The sequence below is a fragment of the Caretta caretta genome, chromosome 1, assembly GCF_965140235.1.
Source record: "Caretta caretta isolate rCarCar2 chromosome 1, rCarCar1.hap1, whole genome shotgun sequence".
NCBI classification, from domain to species: domain Eukaryota; kingdom Metazoa; phylum Chordata; order Testudines; family Cheloniidae; genus Caretta; species Caretta caretta.
Genome location: NC_134206.1, coordinates 4,361,688 through 4,376,133, shown reverse-complemented (window position 1 = coordinate 4,376,133; position 14,446 = coordinate 4,361,688).

The window sequence follows — 14,446 nt, the reverse complement described above, 5'->3', positions numbered from 1 at the left end:
ACATTAGGACCCACCTGATTGTCAATAAACCTGAGCAAATTCCTTCTCTATGAGCCGAGTCTGTGGATTTATTGGGTAGTTCGGTGGGAGCTGGCTGTATGACCTATCTGGCCAGAGTCGTACAGCACACAGAGAGAAGATACACACACAGCCAAACATCTGTCAACAGCACAAAACATGTAACTTCTAGACAATCAGTCCAGCTCACTGAGGCACATCAAATGGGCCCAATTGGAATTTTGGTCTTCAGAACTTGGAATCAGTGTCCAGGATGAACATGGCTCACAACCTTATCAAGGCATCAGAACGTCAACAAGGCATCAAATCCCTCCACAACTACCACCTTTGAGCCCATGCGTCTTGTCCTCATCATTGGGAACCTCCAAACCCACGATCACACCACCCCACCTCCCGAAGTCACGCACTTGCTCTGCGGGAAGAGGAAATTATGCCAAGAGGGGCTGCTTCAGGCCAGAATTGGGGCAAGTGTCATTTCCACATTATACCTAAAACCCTGCTAGCAAGGAAGGTTTCATCCATACAATGGATGGGTCTTGAGTGGGTGCATGAAGGAGGCAGCCAGGACTGTCACTGATGACCAGAACTGGCAATTCACCTTGCGCAGTTTAGGCAGAGCTACCAAGGAGGGTGCCCAAATGCCTTGTCCATATTTTACTCCTCATAAGCAAATACATACCCATTAAAGCATCAGAGAGACTTGGAGAAGCACCACAGGATCTCAGATTCCCAGCAGAGAATGTAAGCCTCTGAGTTGGATCCCGAATTGTTAGAACAGAGCTTGGTGATTTTTCATAGCACTTGGACCATCCACATCCCATCTCAGGAGGATGCTGTGCTGGACGACTATACTGGATGCGGGATTCTGAGGCAATATTATGTATAACTCTCTTACGCTCCCACATGTCCTGCACCTCAGCTTCATTCTTTGCTGGAGCCCAGGACAGAGCTCTGTCTTTTCAGAATTTTTCAGAAAGCATTTCACACAGTGAAACCTTGGGGATATTGTATGTAAAACCCTGACAAACAGATGTTAATAGTTCCCAGTCAGTCTCAAGGAGAGTTTACCGTACATCCATTGATGGAGCTTCTCTACATCTTAGGAAGGAAGGAAGGATGGATGATGGTCAAATACAAGTAGGATCCGATGAGAGACAGTCAAATGAAAAAGAGTACCATAGTGAATGACAATGAAAATGGGGTAGGTTCAGAAGCTTAAATAGAAAAAGAACAAGTTAAAAATTACTTAGATATGTTAAAAGAAAAGGAGTACTTGTGGCACCTTAGAGACTAACCAATTTATTTGAGCATGAGCTTTCGTGAGCCGAAAACTCATGCTCAAATAAATTGGTTAGTCTCTAAGGTGCCACAAGTACTCCTTTTCTTTTTGCGAATACAGACTAACATGGCTGTTCCTCTGAAACCTTAGATATGTTAGATGTCTTCAAGTCACCAGGGCCTGATGAAATGTATCCTAGAATACTCAAGGATCTGACTGAGGAGATATCTGAGCCATTAGTGATTATGTTTGAAAAGTCATGGATGATGGGGGAGATTTCAGAAGACTGGAAAAGGGAAAATGTATTGTCCATCTATGAGAAGAGAAATAAGGACTACCTATTGATTTACAGACCAGTCAAGAACAAATTATGTCAAACCAAACTTATAGCTTTCTTTGACAGGGTAAGAATCCTTGTGGATAGTGGGGAAGTGGTAGATGTCATATATCTAGACTTTAGTAAGGCTTTGATACAATCTCACATTACCTTCTACACTCTTTGGGGATTTTTAGGGAGGGGATGGGGTGTTCCCTAGCTCATGGTTTTCTGTCATGTTAGATCACAATTCCTTCAGAGGTACAGCTCACTTACTTACTAGATCAGCTGTCAGATTCACCAATGTCATCAGATGTCACCAATGTGGTGCTCTGCTCTGTTAAATGTTGCTAACCATTTGCCTGTATGCATGTGCTCCCTCTGTGTGCTGCCCTAACTCTGCACAGATAGCTGGCACAGAAGACCCTGAGATAACCCCCAATGATAAAGGTATGAAGGCACCCGGCCAGGTTTATTGCCAAATAAAGCACAGAAGTAGCACCTGGCAGACTCTACAAAGATACTAACAATGTGAGCCTTCTGACAATGGACTCAGCTCAATCAGTGGCGGGACATTCCCCTGCCCCTTAGGCTGGACAAAGTTGGTCCCTCAGAGGTGCATCTTTATACACAGATAAAAAAAAGTTACACATCACCTCTGACATATCAGGATGCCACCTTTTGATGTACCAAAGTGCCACCCATTACCTTGTACTTGTTGGTTCGATCAAAATATCCCTATCCATCATGCTGTATTCCTGACTTCATCCTTAGGATAGGTCAGTATGTTCTTGTTATCCATGGGGAGTGTGCTGGTATTGAGATGTTCTGGGACCACTGTGGAATGTGTTTACATGACTTGTGCCTCTTAGGTATGTGTGTTTCTGCAACATCAGCCCTATCCTTGCCAGATTCTGTGGGCAGGGCCTGCCACTTGCTCACAGCTTAACTTTCCTTTATATTAGCAAAGTTGTGGCTACTTTAGTCCAATCCTTAGGCCTCTGATACAAGGGCTTATGTTTCAGGCTCTCTTCCTACTACAGTAGGAATACAGGGCAAAAAAGATGATTCTGCAGAGGACACTTCCAGCCAGGTCAGTGGGCTGTCCAGAATGCATTCACCTTGGTAGTGGATATCCTGGCCCACAACCCAGTTTTATTCAGGAACTATTAGCAGACAGACAAACAGTCGTGCCAAAGGTTAAGATTTTGTCACATTTATTTTTAGTAAAAGTCACAGACAGGTCACTGGCAATAAATAAAAATGCATGGAAGTGCATGACCTATCTGTCATTTCTACTAAAAGTAATGGGGGTGGTGGAATGACAGGGGGATTATAAAAGCCCAGTCTGGACAATGAGAGCCTGAGATTCTCTTTCTGAAGGGGGAAGGTACAATCATACCTGCTCCAGTGGCTAATAGCTCCGTGGCCCTCAACACAGCCTCTGCATCTCAGAGTTCCAGAGCCCCTGATGCAGTCCCAGTGTCAGAGAGCTCTGGGACCCGCCATGGCAACTCGGAGCTATGGGTCCCTCCACCGCCCATGGTCGCTGAAAATCACTGGGGCCTTGATCACTAATGGCAGCTGAGAACTCATGGGCCCCCATGCCCCACGACTCAGGGCAGAAATGGAAAATGTCACTAAAGTCTTTCAAAGTCATGGAATCCATAACATCCATGACAAAATTTTATCCTACATCATGCCTGTGAACAACTCACTGTGGTGAATGGGGAAGTGGTGGAAACCCAGGAACTGAGGCAGTAGCCACACTTCGGGCAGGAAGCACAACAGTAGCTGACTTGCTCCAGACAGTGAAGTTGTACACCCCTTGGGCTAAGAATATAAGCTAGCTGTTAAGTGCTGAAGGCTGAAATGTCATTGCCTCGGTAACGTTCTTCAGGCTGCTCAGTGCTTCTGTCTTTTTGGAGCCCCACTGACATCACTATTAGCAGATAAGGAAACCTGCTAATACAGGAAACCTCAATGTTACTCAGAATGAAAGACCACAGTCGTGGTGCATTGACAAAGGCACCCAGCCAGATTTATTGCCCTCTAAGCATAGTGCTAGTGCCCTGGCTATGAGCCAAATGAGCAAATGAGCTGATGGAATTCTTCTACGGGATGGTAATACCCCAAGAAATCCTTATTCACCAAGAACCTAACTTCACTTTACAACGAATGAAAGAACTGTGCGATCTACTGAGGGTAACGACATTAAGAACTGAAGGGTTGGTAGAGCGATTGCAGAGAACTTTGATGGTGGCATTAAAGAAGTTTATAGCCTCAAATTCCAAATGCTGGGAGCAAATTTAGCTCCACCTCATTTTTTCTATTAGTAAGATGCTCTCTTTGAACAGCTGGGAAGCAGCCTCGAGGCTTTCTAGACTTGCTTGGAGAAAAAATGGAAAAGCAAAGACCCCTGACATTGAACACATTCCAGTACATTCTTCAGTTAAGAAATGGCCTCAAGACTTTGTGGGTGTTTTCTAGAAGAATTTTGCTAAATGCATAACAGGTGTCAGAGAAGGCCTATAACAAAGGGGTCCAGCTGCGAGTGTTCAGACTGGTGATTGAGTGTTATAGTTACTACCAAGTTTGCTGTTCATATGAATGGTTCAATGGCAGAGACCCTTGGAGGTAGTGAGGCGTGTGGGCCCTGCTGACTATAAGGTCCAGCACAGAGAGAAGAAAAAGGAAACTCAGATGAGAATATAAGAATGACCATACTGCATCAGACCAATGATCCATATAGTCCAGTATCCTGTTTTCTGACAGGGACCATTGCTGGGTACTTCAGAGGGAAAGAACAGAACAGGGCCATTATTGAGGGATCCCTCTCCTGTCATCCAGTCCCAATATGTGGCAGTCAGAGGCTGGGTGGCATGCCTGAACATTTTGGCTAAAACCACCTGCTAATTAATTTCCTTGGGTGATCCCTGGTTCTTGAATTAAGTGAAGGAGTAAACAAGACTTATGAATTCACTTTCTCCACACCATTCACAATTTATAAGATGTCTATCATATCCCCTCTTTTCCAAGCTGAAAAGTCCCAATTTTCTCAACCTCTCCTCAGGTGGCAGCTGTTCCATACTGCTATTCATTTTTGTTGCCCTTCTTTGTATATTTTCCGTTTCAAATATATCTTTTTTGGAATGAGGAGACCAGAACGGCATTCCGTATTCACTGTGTGGGATTTACAAAGTCGCATTATTGTTTGTTCTGTCTTCTTATCTGTTACTTTCCTAGTGGTTCCCAGCATTCTAATGGCTTTTTTGACTATTGCAACTTATCTGATTGAGCAGATGTTTTCAGAAAACAATATAGAACACCCCCAGATTTAATTTAGACCTCATCATTTGGTATGTATATTTGGAATAATGTTTTTTAATGTGGTTTACTGCTATCATTTGAATCTTTTAAAAGCCTTGAAGGGGATCCTCTTCATAACCTCAATGTGACACTGAACACCATATTTTTTATACTTGAATGATTAGGATATAATTATGACATAATTATCATACATTATGTATGAGATATATCTTCTCACATGTAATCTGAAAAGTTATGATTCACTGAAAATGATTATCCTATTTGTGTGCTTGTGTCATTTTTGTTTATGATGTGATGAATATTAACTATGTGTCTGTATTTCAAATGTAATTACATCTCAGAGACACCCTGTTAAGTGTCCTTCCCCACTCTGAACTTTAGGGTACAGATGTGGGGACCTGCATGAAAGACCCCCTAAGCTTATTTTTACCAGCTTTGGTTAAAAACTTTACCAGCCATTAAACAAAAGGAAATTTAAAGCATTTTTAGCTAGATTACTTACTAACTAACAGGGGTTGTGAGGTTGCATTCCTGATCTGTTCCCGGCAAAAGCATCAGCCAGACAGGCAGACCCTTTGTTCCCGCCCCCTCCAGATTTGAAAGTATCTTGTTCTCTTATTGGTCATTTTGGGTCAGGTGCCAGCTAGGTTAGCTTAGCTTCTTAACCCTTTACAGGTGAAAGGGTTTTGCTTCTGGCCAGGAGGGATTTTATAGCACTGCATAAAGAAAGGTGGTTACTCTTCCCTTTATATTTATGACACACCCATTAATCAAAATGCTTCCACTCTAGACAGCTGGTGGTGAAGATCCTATTCAGGGCAATGCACCATTTGAGGAAACAATTGGCCATAGGAGAAGCTTATCTCCCACTTGGTGAGTCTTCCAGAGAATACTACAGACGGTCTTTGGATAATGCCTGCTATGACCCAGGAGCACATGCAAGGGCATGTGATCAGACCACATGACACTGAACTCCATTTTGAGTACCTGTATTTTTCCACAAAGTGACCTGGGAACTGTTTTTGGAACAAAGGATTCCTGCCATATGTTAAATCTATGTAAGCTGGGATGTGACTGAATCTAGTGGTGTCTTCGTCACTCTCCTCAAGAGAACTGGGGACAGCTGAGGAACAAAGACTGAACTGGAGGAAGTGCTGGTCCCAGGCCAAAAGGTTTGTGTATGGAGACTTCTAACTTGTGTATGGAGACTTCATAGGACGCGTTGCTTCTTGTATCACCAACCAGGGTGAGAAATTGCTGAATCTAATACCTCAGGCTTAATTTGCAGTTTTGTTTATTTGCAATGTAACCTCTTTGATCTCTTTGCTATCACTTATAATCATTTCATATATATATATATATATATATATATATATATATATATATATATATCTGTAGTTAAATTTCTTTTTTGATTTATCTAAACCAATGTGCCCTTGAGTGAAATTTCTGGGGAAAATCTCAGCTTATTTAACACAGGCTGTTGAATATCCTTCCCACATCGAGGAGAGGATAAAAACTACCAATTAGCTTACAATGTACAGACACCTCCAGAGTGCAAAACAGTATTATGGGTTTATACTCCAGGAGGAGGTGTGAACTTGGGGAGCGTGGAAATTGGCTGATGTCCTCCATTTGTACTTGGGTTGATTAGGTGAGCTCTCTGTAGCTCCATTAGGGTGTGTGGTGCCATCTATCATTGTGTTGTGTGATAACAAGACCTGGAGAGACACAATGACCAGCAAAGCAGTGTGAAAAGGGGCCAGCCCAGCTGGGTGGTTAGAGGGGTGCATCAGTTCCCGCAGCTCCCAGACTGTACCCTGGGGTGACAACCAGTCACACTCATACCCTCCAGAGCCCAAATTAGTTCCCCCGGCACCTGTGACTCAAGCATGGGGGAGGGACTGCAGCCTAAAGAAGAGATCCAGATGTGGCAGTTAATTGATTCCTTTACCACTATGTTCTCACCTTACCTGGGCACACCCACCTAAAATACCACTATACTGAAATGGCTGCTGGGGATCAGATCAGGGAAACTCTGTAGCTGTTCCTCATAAAATGTGGGATACCATGTAACATGAACTCCATGTCACTTTGGCCCCAGAACTGGCGAAGGAATCACACAGTGAGTGGAGAAGTCACATTGTGTTAGCTCTGATTCAGGATAGCATAACCTGTTTCTGCATCAATCTCTTAAAGATCAACACAGAATTGAAATTTGATGCTTTTCTGATACAGAGATTAGAACTATTTGAAGAGTTGGGACCTGCCAAATATATATCCACTGTAGATCTTACAAAAGGATATTGGCAAATACCTTTTGTTAGGGGCTTATTCCTTCACCCGCTTACTTCCCTGGTCCTTTTCACATGAACAGAGAGCAACAATACCCGAAGTCCAAAGGTGCAAACAATTCAATGTTTATTGGGGTGAACTTCCAGCAAGCATGATTCCAGTTTCGTTCCTTAGTGTCCCCCTTTCCAGCTCTGACACTACAGAGCCTTATCTGTATCCCTGTTGCCATTCCTGCCCTTAGCAAAACATGATTCCAATTTCCCCACCCTAATTCCTTGTTCCTATTCCCCCCTTTAGCAAAACATGGTTCCAATTCTCCACCCCCATTCCCTGTTCCCATTCCCCCCACCACTTCCTGATTGACTGCAGACTATATACTAAAACTTGAGGTCTGCTTAGCTATACCTTAACCAATCATTTTTCTGAAATTTAACTAACCAATTCTAACATATTGTAACATGATTATTTAACCAATTATATCCCACCATCTTAATTAGTTTAGACCCAGCAAAATTAATTATACAGCAGGCAGAAACAATCACAGAACCAGACAGAGATTATACAGACAAACAATGGCAAAGTGGGAACTATAATGACAAAACAATACAGAAGTGAGGATTTCACATCCCAGCTATGGATAAGTGAGTTCTTTCCAGACAGGATGCTATCAAACTAAGTTTCCTTTTACATTTTCTGCACTTCCCTTTCTCTGGAGGCAATAGGCACTATCAGGACAGGATTGTATCCTAACAGCCCCATAGCACCTTCTTTCAATGTGACTAGTTTGGAATGTGAGGAGGTGACCGGTCGCTTCCCAGCTTATGGCTGCCTCTGCTGCTTAGCCAGAGATCTTAGCCCAAGAACAGGGCCTCAGACTGTCACAGTGAGAGAAGGCCCTTACACCGGCAGACAGTGATTTTGATTCTTTCTTTTATACCTCTAGAACTAGCTAAGTGACAAGAATACACTTAAATTCTTAGAGTACAGGCCTTTACAGACACCTTTTATCCAGATTTCTGGGTGAAGAAAGCCTTTTCCACAGAGTGGGCTCGCATCAGTTCTGGATCAATTATTTGGCCTCCACACTGTGGCAATGAATTTCAGAGGCTAATGGACTGGGTATTACAACTTCATGTGTGATATGCAGTGGTACATTGCTATGATTAAATGAAAATGATGTTTGGTCCCATATCTTGTGGCAGCATTCCTACCCATAGTGCAGATGGCAGTAAATTACACAGAGAAAATATAGGCCACCATCAATTGCGAGGCTTAAGAGTCTGGAAGACTGTGTTTGCCTTAAAATCTGATCCCTTGGTATCGTCAAATTATTTCTTCACTCCCAGGGGAAGCTCTCAAGCTGTAGTTCTCCAGGGTCTATTTTCTGCTTCTTCTGCTGCTCATGGAGACGAGGGAATTGTCTGGGAATCCTGGCCAACCAGAGAATCTGCAGGGACTGTACAGAAGAATCATAAAGGTCACTATCCAGCATAGACAGTTTCAAACATGCGAGATTCTTATGATGATTCCCAGGGTGAAATGTTCCTGTCACAGTAAGGAGATTTCCACTCTCTGTTGAGCGGGATTTTGGTGAGTAGATTTATTCTGCATTAAAGTTATAGTTAAGGTTACATGAAGGGTTCCAGAGTTCAAATCAAGAACCATTTAAACAGGAATTCACCAGCACAAGCATCTTGCAGTGTTTAGTATTGTCAGAAACACCAAGGGGGTTTCCTGATAAGCTTGGAACTACAAATGTTTTGAAAATAGTTTATACAAATGTTTGTTTCTAAGATCAATTCCTCGTCTCTTACTGTGTCCTTCTATCTGTTTGTGTAGCTTCCTCTTTGGGGCTGTGTGGTTTTTCCTCTGGTTTGCTCAAGTCTTCCAATTCAGGAACTTGACTGCACTATTAGGAAGTACAGCCAAACCTCTGCAGTTGCTATCTGTGTTACCAGAGGATTCACAACAAGAATGGGCTGCACAATGGGCAGATTCTGAGAGCTATATGTGGGCCCCTGTGTGTTTTGAAATCCCCTCTTTCATTCCTAGTCTCAGAACACCACATGAACTGGGAGTTTCCTTCAGACTCTTTCAGCAACTCAGCAGAATTGTGCTCTCTGTGGCAGGACCCCAAGCCATGATTTCCACAGCTCGGAGTTGAAAGTTAAACACTAAAGGTGAAACTGGTTTCACTGAGTTCAATGGAAAAACTCCCCACAGAGCCAGGAGCACACCCTAAATCCACATTTAGCAACTTAAATAAATGGCCTGATTTATCCTGAACATGAGCCTCCAGTGATTTCAACTGGAGTCATCCTGTGCCCTCTAAGGATGGGTGAGCTCGTTTGGACCAAAGAAGAACTGACAGGAGAGTTGCCAAAATCTCAAACTCATAGCTTTAGAGGTTCAGAACAATTAGGATTATGATTTTTTTGCAGGGGGAAGACAACAAGCACCCAAAAGCAGTGAAAATAAAAGCATGTTTCTGTCTTAGAGGCAGAGTTGGAAATATCACCTGGGTAGTTCAAGCAATGCACAGTGTGTGGAGGGTCGGGAGGGAGGGGAGAGAGACATGCGGTATTCAGATCACATTGGCACTGAGTTCTGAAGCTTTGTGAAATAGGGAATAGACATCCTGCCTGATGCAGAGACCAAAGAAGCGTAACGAGACCTTCTGGGTAGGGTGTGTGTGCATGTCTCAGATTGTAACATAACATGGACCTCACTGCTCCAGATTGATTCTGACACTTTCCCCTATCCAGACAATCCCTCCTCCCATGAGCAGCCCCACTACAATCTCGTAGAAACATCATCAATTGCCAGCACAGAAAAGCAGCCTCAGAAAGGTATACCCGGGTTTTTAATGGGCTGCAGTATGTTAAAGCTTTGTATCTTTTTGAAGAAGAATCATAGAATCATAGAACTGGGAGGGACCTTGAGAGGTCATCTAGTCCAATCCCCTGCACTCATGTCAGGACCAGCAACATTTAGACCATTCCTGGCAGGTCTTTGTCTAACCTGCTCTTAAAAATCTCTAATGATGGGGATTCCACAACCTCCCTAGGCAATTTATTCCAGTGCCTAACCACCCTGACAGTTCACAAGTTTTTTTCCTAATGCCCAACCTAAACCTCCCTTGCTGCAATTTAAACCCATTACTTCTTGTCCTATCATCAGAGGTTAAGGAGAATAATTTTCCTCCCTGCTCGTTATAACAGCCTTTAGGTATTTGAAAACTGTTATCATGTCCCCTCTCAGTCTTCTCTTCCCCAGACTAAACAAACGCAGTTCTTTCAATCTTCCCTCATAGGTCATGTTTTCTAGAACTTTAATAATTTTTGTTGCTCCTCTCTGGACCTTCTCCAGTTTGTCCACATCTTTCCTGAAATGTGGTGCCCAGAACTGGACACAATACTCCAGCTGAGGCCTAATCAGCGCGGAGTACAATGGAAGAATTACTTCTTGTGAGTTGCTCACAACATTCCTGCTAATACATTCTGTATGTGTATGTGTACATTCTGGCTCCTTTTAGTCTCAGCGTCCTCTCTCCCTCCCACCAAGTTTTGCCCTTTCTCATACACTGCACAGACTGAGCAGAAACTGTTGCTGGGGTTCCCTTCACCTCTGGAGATGCAGTTCAGGCTGATCTCCCCCTTTTCCCTGGTGCAGGCAGACACTGAGTTTAACCTAGTCTGAAGAGGTATTTCTGTGAACAGTTGCTGTGCGATCTGGAATCTGGTTTTCATCCTGGGTGAGGGGTCTCATTGTGTGGCAGGGCTGGAAGTTTTGAGAAGTGGGGACCTACATGGGCAAGTGGACAGCACTGGGAGTTGTGGGCCAGGGAGCAGGGTGTACTCAGGCAGACAGGAAGTGTTGGGATTGTGGGGGCAAGTACAGGCTGTACAGAGACACGCAAACAGCACTGGGGTTGTGGGGGCACTCAGTGGCATGTACATGGATAGGTGGGCAGTGCTGCTGAAATTAAATTATTCTTGTTTATTGCTAGTCCAAGGCCAGCGCTGGGACCTTTCCTGGCACTGAGTGCATTTGGGGGATCTCAGGATCTCTTTACCCTGGAAAGCCACAGAACTGCAGCCTGCGTGTCACAAGCTTTACTCAGTTTTGTTTCTATTTTTTTTATTGTTGTTGTTGTTGTTATGTGACTTCGGGCATTTCACCGGTGGAAAGATGGGTCATATAAGATGCCATTGGAGAAGTTAATATTTTCTGAATATGATTATCCTATTTGTGTGCATGTATCATTTTTTGTATCTGAAGTTATGAATATTGAGTATGTATTTGTATTTCAAATGTATTTACACCTGGGTAACGTCCATTACGCAAGATATTTTCAGTCTAGATAGCTGGTTGGGAAGGGTCTATCCAGGGCAATGAGCCATTGGGGAAAACAATAGGCCTCAGGAAAAATGTATCTCCCACCTGGTGAGCCTTCCTGAGAAAGCTTCAGACAGCCTATGACTACTGTAATCCATGATTCTACAAGGGCTTCTGACAGTGCCCACATAAAACTGGACTTTATCTTAGGTTAGGGTCTCAGGACTGTTACCACAAATTGGTGTGAAAACCAAGTTTTGAAACGAAGGGTTACTTTCATATGCTAATGGTATATAAGGCAGGGAGTGACATCATCACTAGCTCTTCACTCCCAACACAAGAGGACTCCTGGAAACACCTGAGGAACAAAGAGTGAACTTGGGGAAGTGCTGGATACAGGTTAATGAGATTTCTAGCCTGTGTATGGAAACCTGAGAAACCCAAGCTTCAAAGTAAATGAATATTAATAGAATCGTGGAATCACAGAACTAGAAGGGACCTCGAGACCTCATCAAGTCAAGTCCCTGAACTCATTGCAGGTCCAAGCACCATCTAGACCATCCCTGACAGGTCTTTGTCTAACCTGCTCTTAAAAATCTCTAATGAGGGAGATTCCACAACCTCCCTAAGCAATTTATTCCAGTGCCTAACCACCCTGACAGTTAGCAAGTTTTTCCTAATGTCCAACCTAAACCTCCCTTGCTGTAATTTAAGCCCATTCCTTCTTGTCCTATCCTCAGAGGTTAAGGAGAATATTCTGTCTCCCTCCTCCTTGTAACAACCCGTTAGGTACTTACAAATTGTTATCATACCCCTCTCAGTCTTCTCTTCTCCAGACTAAACAAACACAGTTCTTTCAATCTTCCCTCATAGGTCATGTTTTTTAGACCTTTAATCGTGGTTGTTGCTCTTCTCTGGACTTTCTCCAATGTGTCCATATCGTTCCTGAAATGTGGTGGCCAGAACTGCACACAATACTCCAACTGAGGGCTAATCAGCATGGAGTAGAGTGGAAGAAATACTTCTTGTGTCTTGCTTTCCTGCTAATACATTCCAGAATGATATTGGCTTTTCTTGCAATAGCATTACACTGTTGACTCATATTTAACTTTTGGTCCACTAAGACTCCTAGATCCCTTTCCACAGTACTCCTTCCTAGGCAGTCATTTCCCATTTTGTATGTGCACAACTGAGTGTTCTTTACTAAGTGGAGTACTTTGCATTTCTCTTTATTGAATCTCGTTCTATTTACGTCAGATCATTTCTCCAGTTTCTCCAGATGATTTTGAATTTTCATCCTATGCTCCAAACCACTTGCAAGCTCTCCCAGCTTGGTATCATCAGCAAATCTTATAAGTGTACTCTCTATACCATTGTCTAAATCATTGATGAAGACATTGAAAAGAACTGGACCCAGAACTGATCCCTACGGAACTCCACTTGATATGCGCTTTCAGAATGGTTGTGAACCGTTGATAACTGCTCTCTGTGAACGGTTATCCAATCAGTTAGGCACCCAACTTATAGTCCCTACATCTAGGTTGTATTTCCCTAGTTGCTTAATGAGAAGGTCATATGAGACTGTATCAAAAGCCTTACTAAAGTCTAGATATACCACATCCACCACTTTCCCCCTATCCACAAGGCTTGTTACCCTGTCAAAGAAAGCTATCAGGCTGGTTTGACATGATCTGTTCTTGACAAATCCATGCTATCAATTATCACCTTATTATCTTCTAGATGTTTGCAAATTGATTCCTTAATTATTTGCTCCATTACCTTACCTGGTACAGAAGTTAAACTGAGTAGTCTGAATTTCTCTGGGTTGCACTTATTTCCCTTTTTGTAGATAAGAACTATATGTGCCCTTTTCCAGTCTTCTGGAATCTCTCCCATCTTCCATGACTTTTCAGAGATGATAGCTAATGGTTCAGAAATCTCCTCAGAGAATCTGACACACTGCTTTTATCATTAATCAAGTTGAGAAATAGCTAATTCATAGTCAGTGAAGCTAGTGTGTTTGTTGTTGTTTATTTGCTACATAATCAACTTTGATCTGTGTGCTATACCTTATAATCACTTAAAATCTATCTTTTGAAGTTAATAAACTTGTTTTATATTTTAATCTAAACCCAGGGTGCCTTTAGGTGAAGGCGTTAACAAAAGTGTGCATTGTCCTCCCCACACTGAAGAAGGGGCGAACCGGGTAAGAAATTCTTACTGGTCAGAGTCTGGACCAGGGCAGGACAGTAAAGCTCTGGGGTTCTAGGCTCGGGAGCTGGTGGTTATCTTGGCTGTAGTCTCTCTATTGTTGGTTCATGCAATGGCTGGTCAGGGAGCCTTCATATAATTGCAGCTGTGTGTGTCCCTGCCTGTGGGAATGTTGGTGGAGGTGCAGGACTGGGAGATGGTCTGCAACTTGTCCCAGCAACACAATGAGGGAGGGAGCCCAGGCTGGTGAATCAGTGGGCTCAGTGGTTCTCCAGTTCCAGGTGGAACCTTGCAGAGAACACATCACACTTTGCTCCTCAGCTGCTTCATTCTGCTGTCATATTCTGACCCCCTGTTCATACTCCCTTTCCCCATCCTAGGCTGCCCCCATTCCAACTCGAGAGCTGCCATCATACAACCCATTCACCTGGCATGGTTAACTCCCTCTCAGGATTTTTCTGGACTAGACTATGACCTAAATTTTCTGTTGCCCTCTGTACCTCTTGCCATCTCATTGTTCAACAACCTTTCTAGATTTTAATAACTATAAAATATTTACCATGCTATTGATTATTAATTGTGTAACCCCCTTCCTGTTCTACTTTCCCTTCAAGGGCACCTTTAGCATTTCTGAGCCCAATCAATACCTCAACCACCTC